At 38.4% G+C, this 15,185-nt stretch overlaps 1 long non-coding RNA gene across 1 annotated transcript; it reads left to right on the top strand.

The window, feature by feature from the left end:
- Nucleotides 1-10,469: 10,469 nt before the first annotated feature.
- On the top strand, nt 10,470-13,004 carry LOC137851713 (uncharacterized). The gene is made up of 2 exons (XR_011093383.1): nt 10,470-10,608; nt 10,782-13,004. It is a non-coding gene; the product is annotated as an uncharacterized lncRNA (long non-coding RNA).
- Nucleotides 13,005-15,185: the final 2,181 nt, after the last annotated feature.

Genomic DNA, 15,185 nt, shown 5'->3' with positions numbered 1-15,185 from the left:
GCTGATTTAAATAATTGATTTTCTTCTTGTGTTGCATTTGTGTATTCTAGTTTTCTAGTTTTTTTGTTGTTGTTGTTGCTTTTTTTTTTTTTTTTTCTAAATAGAGGATGATTCTCATTGGCTGGTGCAATTCAGTATTTCCTTTCACTAAGCATGAGGATTATGTATGTACTATATATATTTTTAAGTATTTTAGCATGTATTTACCTAGATTCTTAATTTCTATACTTCTGTAATGCTAGAAAATAACTAATGAATATTTTCTTACTTTCTGAAAACATTTGTTTTTTCCTCATGCATTGATTCAAACTGTATTTGGAAGACAATTTAGACTTTCATTGTAGAAATTATACACTTTCAAAATGCATAAAATCCAGAGGAAAAAGGGGTGCTAGCTAAAATATGCTATGCAGCTAAAAATAATTTTGTTAGAACATACTTCTTTTAAAAAACAAGGTGCAGATCTGCTGTGAATGTCTGACTTGTAACTATGACCTGTTACGTTACTGGGACGTTACTTGCCTGTGTCACCTAACTGTGTAGGGTGACATTGCTAAAACATTCATAGGCCTGTTTCAGAGCCAGGTCCAAGTGCAGTAAAATTGAGGTCTGAGCTAGGAGAAAGATGGGGAAGCCACTTCTGGGGAACTCATGGGGAACTCTGGGGAATGGGACATCTTGCAAGGTCAGTGGTCAGTGATGGCTCCTCCATCCAAACTGGTGTCAGTGGAGAATGTAGGAAGGAGGAAAAGCCACCAGCCGTGGTGAGTGTCTAGAATAAGGACACGTTGTCTCAGTTCAGAGCTTGCTGGTGGAGGCTTGTAACATCACTTTTTATTAAAATGGGTTATTGCTACCCCAGCACTGTCATTGAGTCTGGCATGAAAGCACTTCTGCAGAGTGAGTCCTACCTAAATTTTAAATTACATAGATTGCATGTGATTGAAGAGCTGAACTGTCACTGTGTCTTTCAATATTTTAGAGACAGACTTCCATGTCTTATAATGCATTTTAGCCTAATTGAACAGAAAAAAAAAATGGATTCTTCTACTTTTAACTCCCGATTTTCTCTTTTTGTGCTTTGGCAGTATTGTGATACATGCAGGAATGAGCAGGACTCCCAGGAGACCTGGCTGATGGAGAAGGTTCTTTATTTGATGCATCTGAAAGTATAGTTTATTATGTTTCTGACTCTGAAGAAGGCATTTGTATGTATTAATCAGCAAGATTGCAACAAAGTTCTGTGATGCTTTCTTTTTCAGTTTTAAATACATTTACGGAGTCTTTAGTAGTCTTCAGGTATGGCATAATGAAGGAGAGAGCTCTTTGCAAAGTAGTACATAAACTGTATCTTGAACATACTGCTTTAATAAATGAGGCAATCAGGATATATGCATATTTAACATTTCATCCTATTAGAAAATACTATGAGGTTAAGCATACCAGTGGGCAAGTGTTCCTTCGGGTAATAAAGCTACTGTGGCTACAAGTCCCAGAGCTTGGGTGAGTTTGGGTGAATATATTTGGAAGGTCTGTCTGACCCTCAGTGTCACACATACACCTCTATATGTGATAAAGTAAACAGATTTGTGCATTTATCACAAGCTAAACATCAAAGTTGCCATAAATACATTCTAAAGCATGTAAAAATGTATGCAGGGCAGATGTTTTGAATTATAACCGGCAATCTTAAGTAATAATCGTTTGAAGTTTTCCCTAAAATCATCATTTAAAAATATCTTATTTGTCTTAATTTGCTTAGCTAAGGTAGTTTTAAGCATGAAGAAAGTATCAAATATTCAGAAACTTATTTTTCTTAGTAAGACTGTTAACTTCTTGATTCTGTTAACCTCTTGATTTCTGTGTAAGTCTGATTTCTTTGTTAAGAATTCTGATGTGATCATCAAGCCTAACAAAAATAACAAAGTACTAATGAAGTCCTATCTAATCTCAGTCTTATCTGGCTATCCATGCTCATAATTACTTTCTCAAGTTTAAAGAAACTAATCATTTAACAAAGCCAACTGTATAAATGGAAATTAAAGAACAATTACTTCAGCACTTGCAGAACAAGCTACTAATTTCAGACGTGTTAACATTTTTGTCAATGTGGTTCCAAGCATCTGACAACACCTTGTCTCTGTAAAGGCAGAGACACTTAATTCCTGACCATTCAATCTCAAATACAGAGTAACATGTAAGCATAGCAAGACATATATAGGAAACAACAAAGAAAAATAGATAAAATTACAGAACTCCATCTAGTATTTATATGGTGATGAAAACGTTAATGAGACTGTCTAGATGTGTCCTAGCCATGACTAACCCTCTCAAATGGTACTTCTGTAATGGATGGCAATTCTGTAGTTTGGATGTTTGTTGGTCCTAGTAACAGTTTAAGCCATTTAACTTCTAAAAGGAGATACCTTATTTTAGATAGAAATCCCTAAATGGGGTGTGGATGTTTAATAAAGACACAGTTTTATTGCATCCATCATGTCTTACAAAGCTGGAAAATTACCTCCCTTCATTCAGAGAAGACCACTGTTTTTATACTTCACAGAGAAATAAAAAAAGTCCTCTTTACTTTAAAACATCCTGTTCCTCTGATCCTCATATAGCTACCATTAAGAACTTCTTGCCTTTTTTCCTTAAGATATTGATTTATCACCAGCCCTGCTTAACTTTGACTAGTACTGCAGAGCTCTCATGCAAAGTGTTTCTTTTACGCTCGTTCTTTTTGGTTCAAAGTTGGCTCCAAATATTTATGCACAACAAATTCATGTACCCAGTGTGTACAGGTCATAAAGACAGAATTTCATAAGATCTTCTGCAGAAGTGGAACATAAATTTATTTAATATGTACACAAATAGAAGATGGGAAATTATTAAAATTCTGAGAGTACCTTTCTTGAAGGATGAACTCTGATTAACAGCCAATAAACAGTACTTTAAGGTTTCCCACTGCATACCATATAGGAGATGAAAGAAGATATAAGTTGCCTTAGGCCTTGTCCATCTTACTGAATGTCATATTGGGGATTAGACTTAATTTGATTCTTTGTGCTAATATTATTTTTTTTTAATAAAGTAGCAGTTCAGATTAAAGGATAAATTAATGTATTATTCTATAAGTATTAAATTTGATAACGTGTTCCCTCTGATGGTATCACAGAAATTACTTACGGTGATAAAATATCTCTTGTCTTTGTTCAGTGGAATAAGAATATGCACTAGAAACCACATTCCCAAGGTAAAGGTTTTTCAATTGCTCAAATTGCTTATGATTGAAAGTAAACAAAATAATGCTGCCTCAATTAAGAAGTAACAGAGACTACTTTGGGTGCTGCTATAGAAGTCTTGCTGAATAAGTGAACCAATACAAACCTTTGGATTCAACAACAAAGGCAGTAGCACAAAGAAAGAGAGCAAAAGCGTCACAAGAAAATGAACCTTTGTGTTCTAGTCCTGTTGTCTTCTGATAGCTTGCAACTAGGCTTTAGTTTGCAGTAGCTGTTCTAAATGGGCTAACTTATGGATAAAATGTCCTAACCAGGGCCGTGTGCACCTGTGGCTCACAAGGTTTGTGCGTGCTCTGTCCATTGATGTATATGCAAGAGGCTTGAAGAAACAGGACTTAATTAGGCAGGTGAAGTGATTTTCCTTTTAGCAGAGCAACATGTAGCCTTGACATGTATAAGCAGTTGCCTTCAGGACAGGTGATATGACTTACTGTGGAAATGAGGGGGGAAAAAATCACTTGTTTAGCCAAGATACATACATAGCTGGTATGGCTACAGCATGGGAATACCCTGCTGCTCCTTGGCTTTGCCCCTGTCCACCTACACTATAAGCATTCCCCTGCTCTTGAGAGGGAGCAAATTTGGCTGAAGATGGCTTTGTAGGCTCTGGAGGAGTGAGCCCTGTTCCAGCTCTGCCATGTCCTTCCCACAGAGCTATAGGCCTTATTTGCTCAATTTCTTTCTATTCTGCATTTCTGCTGAGGCACCACAGGACACAAAAAAATGCTTAAATGGGAACAACAGAGATGGGAAAATGGAGACTGGCTCACATGTTTATTAACCGCCCTTATGTTATTATCCACAGTGCACCCTGAGACTGTAAAAATGTGCCTTGGTGTTTCTGGTTGTTTTTTCTTTCATACTCTAATGAGAACACCTGAATTGATATTTTACAGATTTGATGCAAAGTGCACTGAAACCAAGTGCAAAAGACACAGATGATTTAACCTGTTTTTTTTTTACTATGCCCTCAGCGGCAGCTTAAGTAACCTTTTCTGCTCTGATATCACACCTTTGACATAGCTCTCTTCCATGTCCAGACTTGACCACTCTACTCAGTAAACTTTGTTTACATGTGTACATTTGATTTTTAAATGTAACTTTTTCATCAGTAAAAGTGGAGGTAATTTTCATCACAAATAATTCTAAAACCGAGGAATAATACGGAAAGAGCCTCCTGGAGGAGTTGCAGAGCATGATATAAGGCACCTGACAGCTCCAGTGGGGTTACATGAGTCAGTCACAGGGAGAAAGGTTTACTTGCCAAAGATAGGAGGTGCAGGGGTACTCAGAAAAGAAAATATTGATTACACACACACACACACACACATACATATATATATATATTTTTTTAATAGGTTCTATTATATAATTGAAGCCACAGCTATAGGTTCCTATACTTCTGCCAGACAGGAACAGGTTTCCTACCCCACAACTCCAGGAATCCAAGTGATTTTAAAATCAAATACAATGAAGTATGACAACAACCTGCAGTAACATTAATTTTCTGCCAGGTGACTGGTTCTGTGCACCCATGTGCAGAACTGGTGTGGGTGGGGACCTGAAATTCTGATAACTCTTTATATAAAGTTATTTCTGTGTGCTTGTGACTGTGGTGTCTGTGTATGGAGAACAGTACAGGACTGACTAGGGATCTACGTAATCTACAATCCACTATCATCATTTAATTGGGTATTTAGTCTTATGATGTAAAATGTATCCTCTTTGTCATATCTAGAAAGCAATTTCGTCAGTGCTTACTTCCAAGGACATTTTCTTCATCAGTTATATTTATTCAAAAGTGATATATATTCTTGACTTAAAATGATATTTAAAGTTTTTATGATGCTAGAACATTTGTAAAGTTTTCTTGATGATAAAACAAGGAAAGTATCTACCTTCACACTCATTTTAGCTTCAGAATTTTTATATTTCTCAGAATTCCTTGTTAGGATAATAACTTGAATTATACTGTAGGATATATAATAGATGTCTATGCAATTTGCAGAAAAAAAATGTAGGTAGCAAACAATATAGCTAGACAAATTTCGTGACTAAAACAGGTTGAAAAATAATCTGGTGAGCCTACACTGCCTAGAAGATCAACATCAGTAGGTTAATAATTGCTCTGCAGCCTCTGATTGCAGTTAGTTATTGACACGACTTCCAAGAATTTCAGTTTTTCACAGCTATTTTTTCATTTTGCGTGATTAAACAAAATGACCTAGACTTTTCATGTGCAGTTTTCTGTGAACATATTTTTAAATGTTTCCCTGAAACTTATAACCTGAATTAGCAGAATCTTTTTTTTTTTTTTTTTTTTTTTCCTGGAACAGAGCTTTCAATTTTTATTTTTCAATGAAGGTGGGAGAAAATGTCTTACAATAAGGTTTTATTATTTGAGTATTTGGGGCAGTTGAAGTACAAACCTCATGGACAGAGTTATTGATATAATGATATAATGTTTTATAGCAAAGATAATTTCTCATAAGTCGTTTCAGTGCTTTAAACTGGACTTTTCCATACAGTACATCTTCATGAAATAACCTATCACAAGAATGCTTTTGATATCTGTATCCAAGTGCTTCTGATATTTGTATCAAAATATAAAATCTGATTATTCAAATTTCATAGAGCTCATAAACTTCTGAAACAGCTCTCACATGTGTATCACTTATATAGGTGGGATTACTGGATGAATAATGCAAAACAGATGTTTCTAGAGTTTTCATTGAAGAATATATCAGCATTTAGGGCCTGTCTCTTCTTTGGCTTGAATCTTCTGTGATCACTTACATCTGTGCGAAGTGAGCTTAAGAAGAATTAAATAATAAAAAAATGCTGTGTTGGAATTTAGATGTCTCAGGAAGGCTTGTAATAGGATGAGTGTCTTTACTTTAGGTCACTGATTTAAGTCTCCATTAGCAACAGCCAGAAACCATCAGAACCCAGTGGTAGGTTGGTGACCTATGAAATGAAGTGGTGGCAGGGAACCTCCTGCATCCCCTCGCCCACCTACCTGGACAGGTCCTGACATGGGGGCAGCCTTTCCTTGTGAGCTGTGGAGCCCATGCTCGCCCCTGCCCTCCTTCCTGTGGGGACAATGGAGGTCAGCATCCAGTTGAGGAAACCCCACGTCTATGCTCATGGGGGTCATTGGCCAGCTCCTGCTGCCCTCAGGCACGCTGGTGCATCCGTCTCAGCAGGGACAGAACAGAGTCTGCCGGGGGATGCATCCTGCCAGCAAAACTCCCTGCACACAGTTTAGTTTTATCCATTAATAGGAGATTTTCTTAGAATTACTGTCGTGGTAGCTGATCCTTTAAATCTGCAGAGACAACCAGCTGCAGCCTTTAGGTAGTCATTTCTCCTCTGCCTGGCTTTTATCTAGTAAATATTTACCTCTCATTATGCATATGGTGATTTCTCCAGGCTTTTCCTGTCATCACTGAGGAAGCAGCTTAACATTACCATCTCCCACACTCTTTTTCGCTTAAGGGGAAAAAAAAGATTACTGCCCTGTGAATGTATTACTCAGAATATTTATATGCATATAGTTGTAGTATGATATAAAAGAGCTATTGACTGATAAACCCCATACATTACTCAGTGCCTGTGAAGGCAGACTCTGGAAATGTAGTGTGTTTATATGTAATAAATATAGAATTTGTAATTTGACCTTATAGGCAGAGTTTACTGACATTATAGGTCTCTAATCTGATTCCAAACAGTCTCATATTATGGATGACATTTTTCTTTCATGACACCTCTGGCCTTGTGTGAAGCACCAAATTTGCAGAGAATAGGCTTACTGGAGTTTCATTATTTTTAATTTGGCACTTTTTCTTAAAAATAACACTAGGCAGAGGAAAAAATGGGGAAAAGCATGTGGGAGTAAGTTTCAATGTTTCAGGCTGTTGCCTTTGGAATGTGCCATGTGCTTGACCAGGGCTTGACCAGTCAGACATTTGCATGAAGTAATTTGCATGGGAGTTTGCAAGAGTGGGGCCTGAGAAAACATGCTTTTATTTATACAGTAATGACATATGTTTGGGTTTGCATGGTGATGGGCAGTATCGATATTGTTGTAGATTAATTTTTTTCAGTCATTCTACTAACATCTGGATTGAATCCCTACTGCAAAATCACAGGTTTAAGAAAAAAAATAATTCTGTTTTATCAATATTGATCAACATAGCACCTCAACTTTCCTGAGGGGGCTCAAGCAATATTGCATTGTGACTCTGTGTCTATTCTGTTGACTCATTACATATAGATATAAACTCATTCTGAGAAAACTGTCATTGGTGTTATGAGAAGTTCAGTTAAGCCCAGTAGCCTTATTCAGGTCTGGGACTCATCTAGAGACTGTCATTCAAGAGCAGTCTGTATTTTGATATATTGATATATGCTTATTAAAACAATGGTATGCCTTGGAAAATGTTAGCAGGGTAGGCTTTTTTTTTCTTTTTTTTTTTTTTTTTTTTTTTTTTTTTTGTGTGAGTATAAGCAGTGAAAAAAGCAAAATAAATTGGTAAGACTGCATAGTTATACGTTAATGAATATGGATCTATTACTGAGATAAAGTGTTCTGTATTAGTCAAATGCACAAGTTTTTGAATAAATAATGAACAGAATAGGTATGTAACTTTACAGATTAGGTGTCATCTGCAAAATTTGAGAGCAGTGGCAGTGTTTAGACTGATAATCATATTGACCCAAAGGATCACAAAGACAATTATAGAGGTTATAGGCAGAGGAACAAAGAACAGTAATAGAGGTCACAGGAAAATGGAAGACCAGACAGTCAGTTTATCTCATGTCTATATTTACTAGGCTGGTTTTACTGGAGCTGCCACAGTATTTTTGAGCTTGGGGTGACCTTGACACTTTGTGCAAAAACAAATTGTTCCATTGTCTTTCACTATGGCAGGTATTTTTGTCATACTTATTTCCATAGGAAAAGGGTCAAACTCATAAGATTTAGAGATGTGGAACACTGATACTCACACGCCAAAGTCAAAGCGGCAGGACTGGGCTGGCTTGTTATACCTCTGACCAGGAGGATGTATCATTATTCAGTAGAAAAACCCTGTTGTGTTGGTGTGAGCTGAGTTTGCAAAGCAGCCCTGTGGTGGCTCTGGCAGACTGGTGCTTGGAGAAGGCTTTCCGCACTTGCAGGATAGCAGGGAAGAATAGATTCTGGCAGGATAGCAGAATCTGTTATCCATCTTCTATCCATCTTCTGCCTTTTCCCAGCCTGCACCCTTATCCCTTCATTCACCCTGCACTCTCCAGCTCTCACAGAAGAATTGCCCCCTTGAGGTGCTCTAGTCCTTGCTGGACTTGAGGGGGATGTCCAGGGTCAGGGGGAGCTTTGTTCTCTCTGTTCTTCTCCTACCCCTTCCTGCATGCAGGGAAAGTGTGCACTCTATTGCAGATTTTTTTTTTTTTTTTAGGGCTACAGACTGTAACCACACCCAGGCCACATGAAGCATGTTTTTGGAGGACTGCTTATGTCTGCGGAGATGGGGAAGTCCCAAATTAGATTTTCGGCCAACCACTAAAACCCTATAGATTACTATTCATCTATCTGTCTGTCTGGTCATATTAATAAAGCACTAACATATGTTATTTAGCTACAAACTGGTATTTGATATGATAACAAAGCCCTCTTAAACTAGTCCAAGATTGTAAGTAGGACTAAAATTCTTTTCCTGGTGTTGTAGTGTACATTTTCTGTATGTATCAAGACAAGGCTTTCACTGTCTGACTTTCGTGACTATTCAGCTGGTTGCTCAGATTTATAAACCTAAGAGATCATGTTGAGTAAGACTCTAGTCCAGTGCATTTGCTAGTACTGTGGGGGCGATTTCTCAAGAGAAGCTATTAATTAGAAGGGCTGATGTTTTCATCAGCCAGAAAGGATAAAATAATCAATTAAATCAGTTTAAAACCAACTTGAATTAACTTGAATATTGTCTGAAGGTGAGAATGATGGATATTAAGAACAATATATTCATAACATTGATCTTAAATATTCAGAACTGCCATTTTTTCTAACAATTTTGAAGGTGTATAGATATTAGTCCAGATGCAGTGTCTCATTGTTATAGCTATGTTTAAACTTAATGTCTCAGATTAAAATTTTCAGGAAGTAAGAGGCCCAAGATAATGTTTTAAAACTTTAAGGAGGAAGAAAATAAGGCTGAAACAAGAACTCTCCAAATTTAATCTTATTTTGACTATGATAGTCTTCTATTTGAGTAGTACTTGTAATTGTTTAAGTAGTAAGTGGGAACACAAATATGGAAAAGTAATCATTTTGTCCTTGTCCATTAAGAGTAACATAAGGTAGGCCTACCTATTTGTTCAACTTGCAATGGATCTTGTGTTCTTCACATTAATTCTTTGGGAGGAATATCAGCTGTATTAGCAAACATCACATAAGGTCATATTGCTGAATCAAACCCTTATTTGAATGTTTGGGGATTATCTACTTTTATAGGAATTCTTGGGTTTCTGCAATATCTATTAGAAGAACCTTACGCTAATGTGGGCAAAAACTGTTAAAATGGTACAAGGTGTGCCACTGCCAAAAAAAAAAAAATGAAGGGAGAAATGGGATTAAAAATAAAAAGAAGAAATAAGGGAATGTTCTGGTTTACATGTGTGTGTGTGTGTGTGTGTGTGTATATATATATATATATATATATATATATATATATGTAAAGGTTATATTATATTAGCAGAGTCTCTGAGCTAAGACTTCCCTTAGCTTGATCAAGATGGACCCTGGAAAAGATCAGAGCAGATTTCACTACCTTTTCTCTGGCTTAGGGAAAACAGAATGAAAATATAGATGGTTGAGAATTAATTACAAATTCTAATCTCTTTTTTTTTTTTTTTATTTTATTTTAGAGTATGGTTGTTGTGAACAAACTTTAGGTGATTCAGAAGAACGTAGTGCTGGAAAGCTCATGTTTTTCTAACCCTCTTGGAATAATACTCTTTTTTTAAGCAAATGTTTCCAACATATGCATTTCCAAAACAAACATCCTATGAATTTGCTGAGTATGTGTCTCCAGATGAGAATATATATCTGTGCCAAAACAATTCTTTCATTTTCAGGCATGTCTGTCTTGGTCTTTACATTTACAGGAGCAGATTGACCTAATGATTTGATTAATGCTTTTAAAAAAGTGACTAATCGTGGAATCAGTGTCTGCATATAGAAGAATAAAACAGAAGGGGAAACACAAAACTGCTAGGACAGCAAAACACAAAAAGTTCTTTGAAACATCTGGTAAGACTACCTTTTGTCCATCTTCTGTTCCATTGTTCATATCCACGGCAACTTTCAAAATTCACATTTTACTCATAATTGAGTGAAAATGTTCAGATGTTTTTGAAGGATGAGTAGGGGAATAGGGTTAAACAAAACTAAATAACTTTTTAATGCATTTTTTTCCCTCACAGTAACAGGAAATAAATGTAGCTGATGTATGCTAACTTTTCTGAGAGTTCCCTCCTGAAATTTGTCATCTCCTCTGTGGTGTCTACTAAAACAGAAGTAACTGAAACCTCCTCCTGGAGCACTCTGTGGTAGTGGTTGAATAGATCTTGCTCAGCCTGGATTCTTCTACACAGCCAGGAACAAAAATCAGAAGGGAATTACATTGGTCTTCAAAGCCCAGGTCTTGAAAAATGCAGGTAACTGAACACTGGCAGTTTAGTCTGGAGAAGTCTGCAGGTGAGATGCTTTTGGACTCCTCACATTTCCAGCAGAATGGAACATACAAAGGAAGTCAAAAAGCCACATGTAGGACTGGTAACTGGAGTGAGACAAGAAAGGTACCATCAGTGACTTTCTGCTGCAGTGTGCTCTCCTTTGCATTGATCTGGATAGTAGGTGCTTACAGCATCTGTATGAAATCTGGGGTTTGGAGGAGTCTGTCTTCACACCACTGCTGTGGCACTGATGCATGCTTCAAAATGACCATTAGCATGGCAACCAAACATTAAATGCCTGTCACAGCCCGAAAGACCACTCTGCTGGTGAATGTCTGGCAATTATGTATTTTCTTGGTAAATGTAATGGAACCTAAACAACTTAATGTAAGTAATCCCTCAAAGAGATTAAAACAATCCTGTAAGTGTATTATCTCTGCAGGAAGGCATCCTGTTCTGTGCAGCCAGTTTTGCTTTCAAGCACCCATTTATAAAATTAGCTCTACACTGATTTAATGTGGTGGTGAGACATAAAAACAATAATAAAAAAAAAGTAACTGGAAGTTAAAGCCAATCAAATTTTGATTTAAAGTATAGCACAGCTTTTGTTGTAGTTCTTTTGTTAAAGGTTGTAGCTGACCCACTTCTTAAGGGAAGTGCTTGACTATATAATATCACAACATTGTAGCAGAATGGGAAATCTTTCTGCAAGTTAGGCTTCAGAAGACTATGGCCTACTAGGATAAATACAGGTGAAACTGGATTCATTCTCAGTCCAGTTATATAAAAGGTCAAGATAGACAGTTTAATGACCCTTTCTGATCTTAAAAATCATGAATGTATGTCCAGTGAGTGAATTCCACTGAAGCTTTCTCCTCCAGGAGGGTTGGGAAGCAGAATGGGAAGTCATACAGAGAGAAAGGTCATATATCTGAGACTGAAAGAATGTGGTTGAGCAGTGGGGGAATCAAGGATATAAAAACTAAGCATTAGGTAGTTTAGGCCACTTGTCTCCATTAGTTGGGATCAGGAAAGACTAGATCACTGCCCTCTGGAAATGTTTGAATGTTGGCATGCTATGGGCAACTTCCTCACCATTGTGACTTCAAAGCAGACACCAGCATGTGGAGCTCTCAGTAGATCTGAACTTGGCCACAGCTGTAGCGAAACTTGCATACAAAGACAAAAGAAGAGTTAAAGATGAAAAAATGATATGTAACAATCATTATTTTTACCCTTAGTTCTCCTTGAGTTTAAACCTGTGTCAGGGTCAGGTTTTCCATTGTTTAAAAAGGGCAAATATCAGGCAAAATGTAGTGTTGTAATCTATGTCATTCTGCTTGCTTTTTTTTTTTTTTTTTTTTCATATTGGCACAACATTGGTAATTGATCCCCATAATTTCCTGAACATTCCAAGACTTATTAAACTGAACATTACTGTGACATAAATCTCCTCACCCAGATATTTTCTAATGCAAGGAATCTGGGGCTAAGGATTTAATGTTTTTTAGAACTAGGTGCTTCCTAAAAGTTTTCCAGTTGCTAGCAGACCAAAGAGTAGGTCCTATTCCAAACAGAACATTTGTCTTTCTGTTTACAGAATACATATATCAACAGTAGTACATTTTGTCTAATAATTGAAATGTTACTGTTTCTACTGACAATCCCATGAGTGGTGTTAGGAGACAGATGCTTTATTCCTCACTTACTGTAAAATTATTTGAAATCCATCCATTCCAGATGTGGATTTTTCTGTATTTTTTTTTCCTCATAATTTTCTACACTCTAGAATTTCTATTTCACATTTATTATCATCAGTTGCTCCCTTTTCCTTGCTTCTTATGTATTGCTTTTTAATATTTAATGTTTGCCTTTACCTAGCCAATGAACCACAAAGGGGTTTTAATCATTTTATTGTCTTGACTGCAGATGGCCAGTTTTCCACCAAATAAATTCTTCTACAAAAAACAATGTTTTGTTGAAAAAAACTTTTTTTTAAATTTTTTTTTTTCCCTCATCCTTGCTCAATTAGCTCTTTAGCTACATGTCAGCTGTGACTATATTCTGTTTGTGCATATTGAATGCAATCAAGTCATGATTATGGGACCCTAGGCAACCAGTGGCTTCTGGTCCAATGATTAGTTAATCTTTATCCCCCATAATGATGTAAAAAGGTAGAGACATATCCTGTTTAAATACAGTTTGTACTAGAAAATTGCAATATGTGATTTATTTCTTTGGAATGAAACTTTTGCCCTAAAACTTCCAATGGCAAGAGAAATCAGCTTGCAACTGTTGTCACACATTCTCAGCAACTGGTACCTTTACACAAGATGTCTTGGATAAAAAGACAAAATCACAATCCCATGAAAACAGGAGTTGCTTCTGCAATTCATGCTTTTCCAGAAAATGCTGCTCAGTGTAGTCCCTTTTGAGGTGTTTGCTGGTTATGCAACAATCCAGCTGTCCACTGGATTTGGAGTGATCTAAGAAAGAGACCCAGCAATATGCATAGGAAGAACTGGTCTTCAACATATTGTCTGGAGATCAATGATCATTACTGAAAGTGCGCATGTGAAAAACAGAGAAAATAAGAATGGAAGTAATGGAAGGGCTACAGTGAAATCAATAATCCTCTTCCACCCATAAAACCAAAGGATTAAAAAATAAACAAACAAACAAAAACTAATGTGTGGACCTGAAACAAACAAACAAACCACCACCACCAAGAACAAAAATGAATAAAAGAAGGATGGAATTTAGTATAGGTGGAGAGAATAAAAATCTAGGATTGGTGACAGTCAGAAACGGAGGGAAAGTTGAAACGGTCTGTAGAAAATAATTGAGGAGGAAGTTATAAAAGCGTTGTGATAGTCGCACCAGAAGTATGGTGCTGAATAGAAAAGTAAGTTGAAAGGAATTGTAATGGAGAATGGATGCCATTCTTTCACCCATGTGGCAAGCATGCCATATGCCTGGTGTTACCCTGTGTTACATGCTATCATTTCAGGTACATCAGCAAGCTAAAAGGAAAAGCAACAGCAAAGTGCATTGCTGCAGAACACGGGAAGATGGAGGAGAACAGCACATATGGTACATTGATTGCATGCAGCCTGGGGCAGCACGGTGGCTACAGCTGGTGCCTGGGTGGGTATGAAGGAAACTGCCCACTGCAAGGATGTCCTGAGTGATACTGGGCTGGGAAGTTGGGCAAGGAGAAAGAAGCTGGGGGCAGTTTCTCTGGGGCAGGAAGATAAAAGATTTGATCCCGGGAGGGGAGTTATAAAGCATTATGAAGAACAAGGCTTTGAGGTTGACTGTATTGGGTAGGAGTGAAGGGTTTGAATGAAAACTGAAAAAATAGGGAGAAAAGGAGCTGGAAGAAGGACTAGGTGGGTTGCTAGCACAAGATTAGAATAAACTGAAGGGAGAGGAAAGGATGCAGATGAGCAAGGGGAGTAGGAGGTGTCAACAGGATAAATAGTTTTGCCTCGCTGTGCCCTTCCCATCCTGTTTTTCCCTCCTCTAAAGAACACATCTCAAGATCATCTTCTGTTTCCTAACTTTGACAAACCAAGCTCTGCCGTGGCGGGTGTGTGCTGCCGTTAATTACCAATTCCCGGGCACTTCCTCAAGCTTTCTTTTGTTTTTAAGAAAAAAGAAAAAAAAAAAAAAGCGAGCTGTCCGTGGGGCACCTTTCAGGCCTGGCCATCCTGGTCTGAGGGATGGGGGCTACGGGCGGGGGGCATATGGGGGGCGCATTGGGGGGTACGCTCAGCCCGTGCGCCAGACAAAGGGCGCCCTCCCCCCCCCCCAGGAGCACGGCCCTGTGCCCTGGCCCGGGGGCGAGGAGGAGGAGGAGGAGGAAGGTGGCTGGCAACCTCCCCCCGACGTGAGGTGCCTTGCCTCTCCGCACCGCGCTGCTTTTGTCTCGGGGCCAGCCCGCCCCGCCTCGCCAAACTTTCGGGGGGACCCTGACGGCTGCCGGCGGGGTGGTCCCGTGGGGGAGGCGCCGTGGGGGCGGCCGGGGGCAGGTGAAGGGCCGCGGGCAGCCCCTCCATCCCCTCCGGGCTCTTTGGGACGGATGCGGTCGACCCCGGCTCTGCGCAACAGGTAGGGATGCCAGGGGCTGGCCGCCGCGGCGGTGGCACG

Source organism: Anas acuta, chromosome 2 (genome assembly GCF_963932015.1).
Source record: "Anas acuta chromosome 2, bAnaAcu1.1, whole genome shotgun sequence".
NCBI lineage: Eukaryota > Metazoa > Chordata > Aves > Anseriformes > Anatidae > Anas > Anas acuta.
This window is presented reverse-complemented; position numbering and strand designations above follow the sequence as displayed.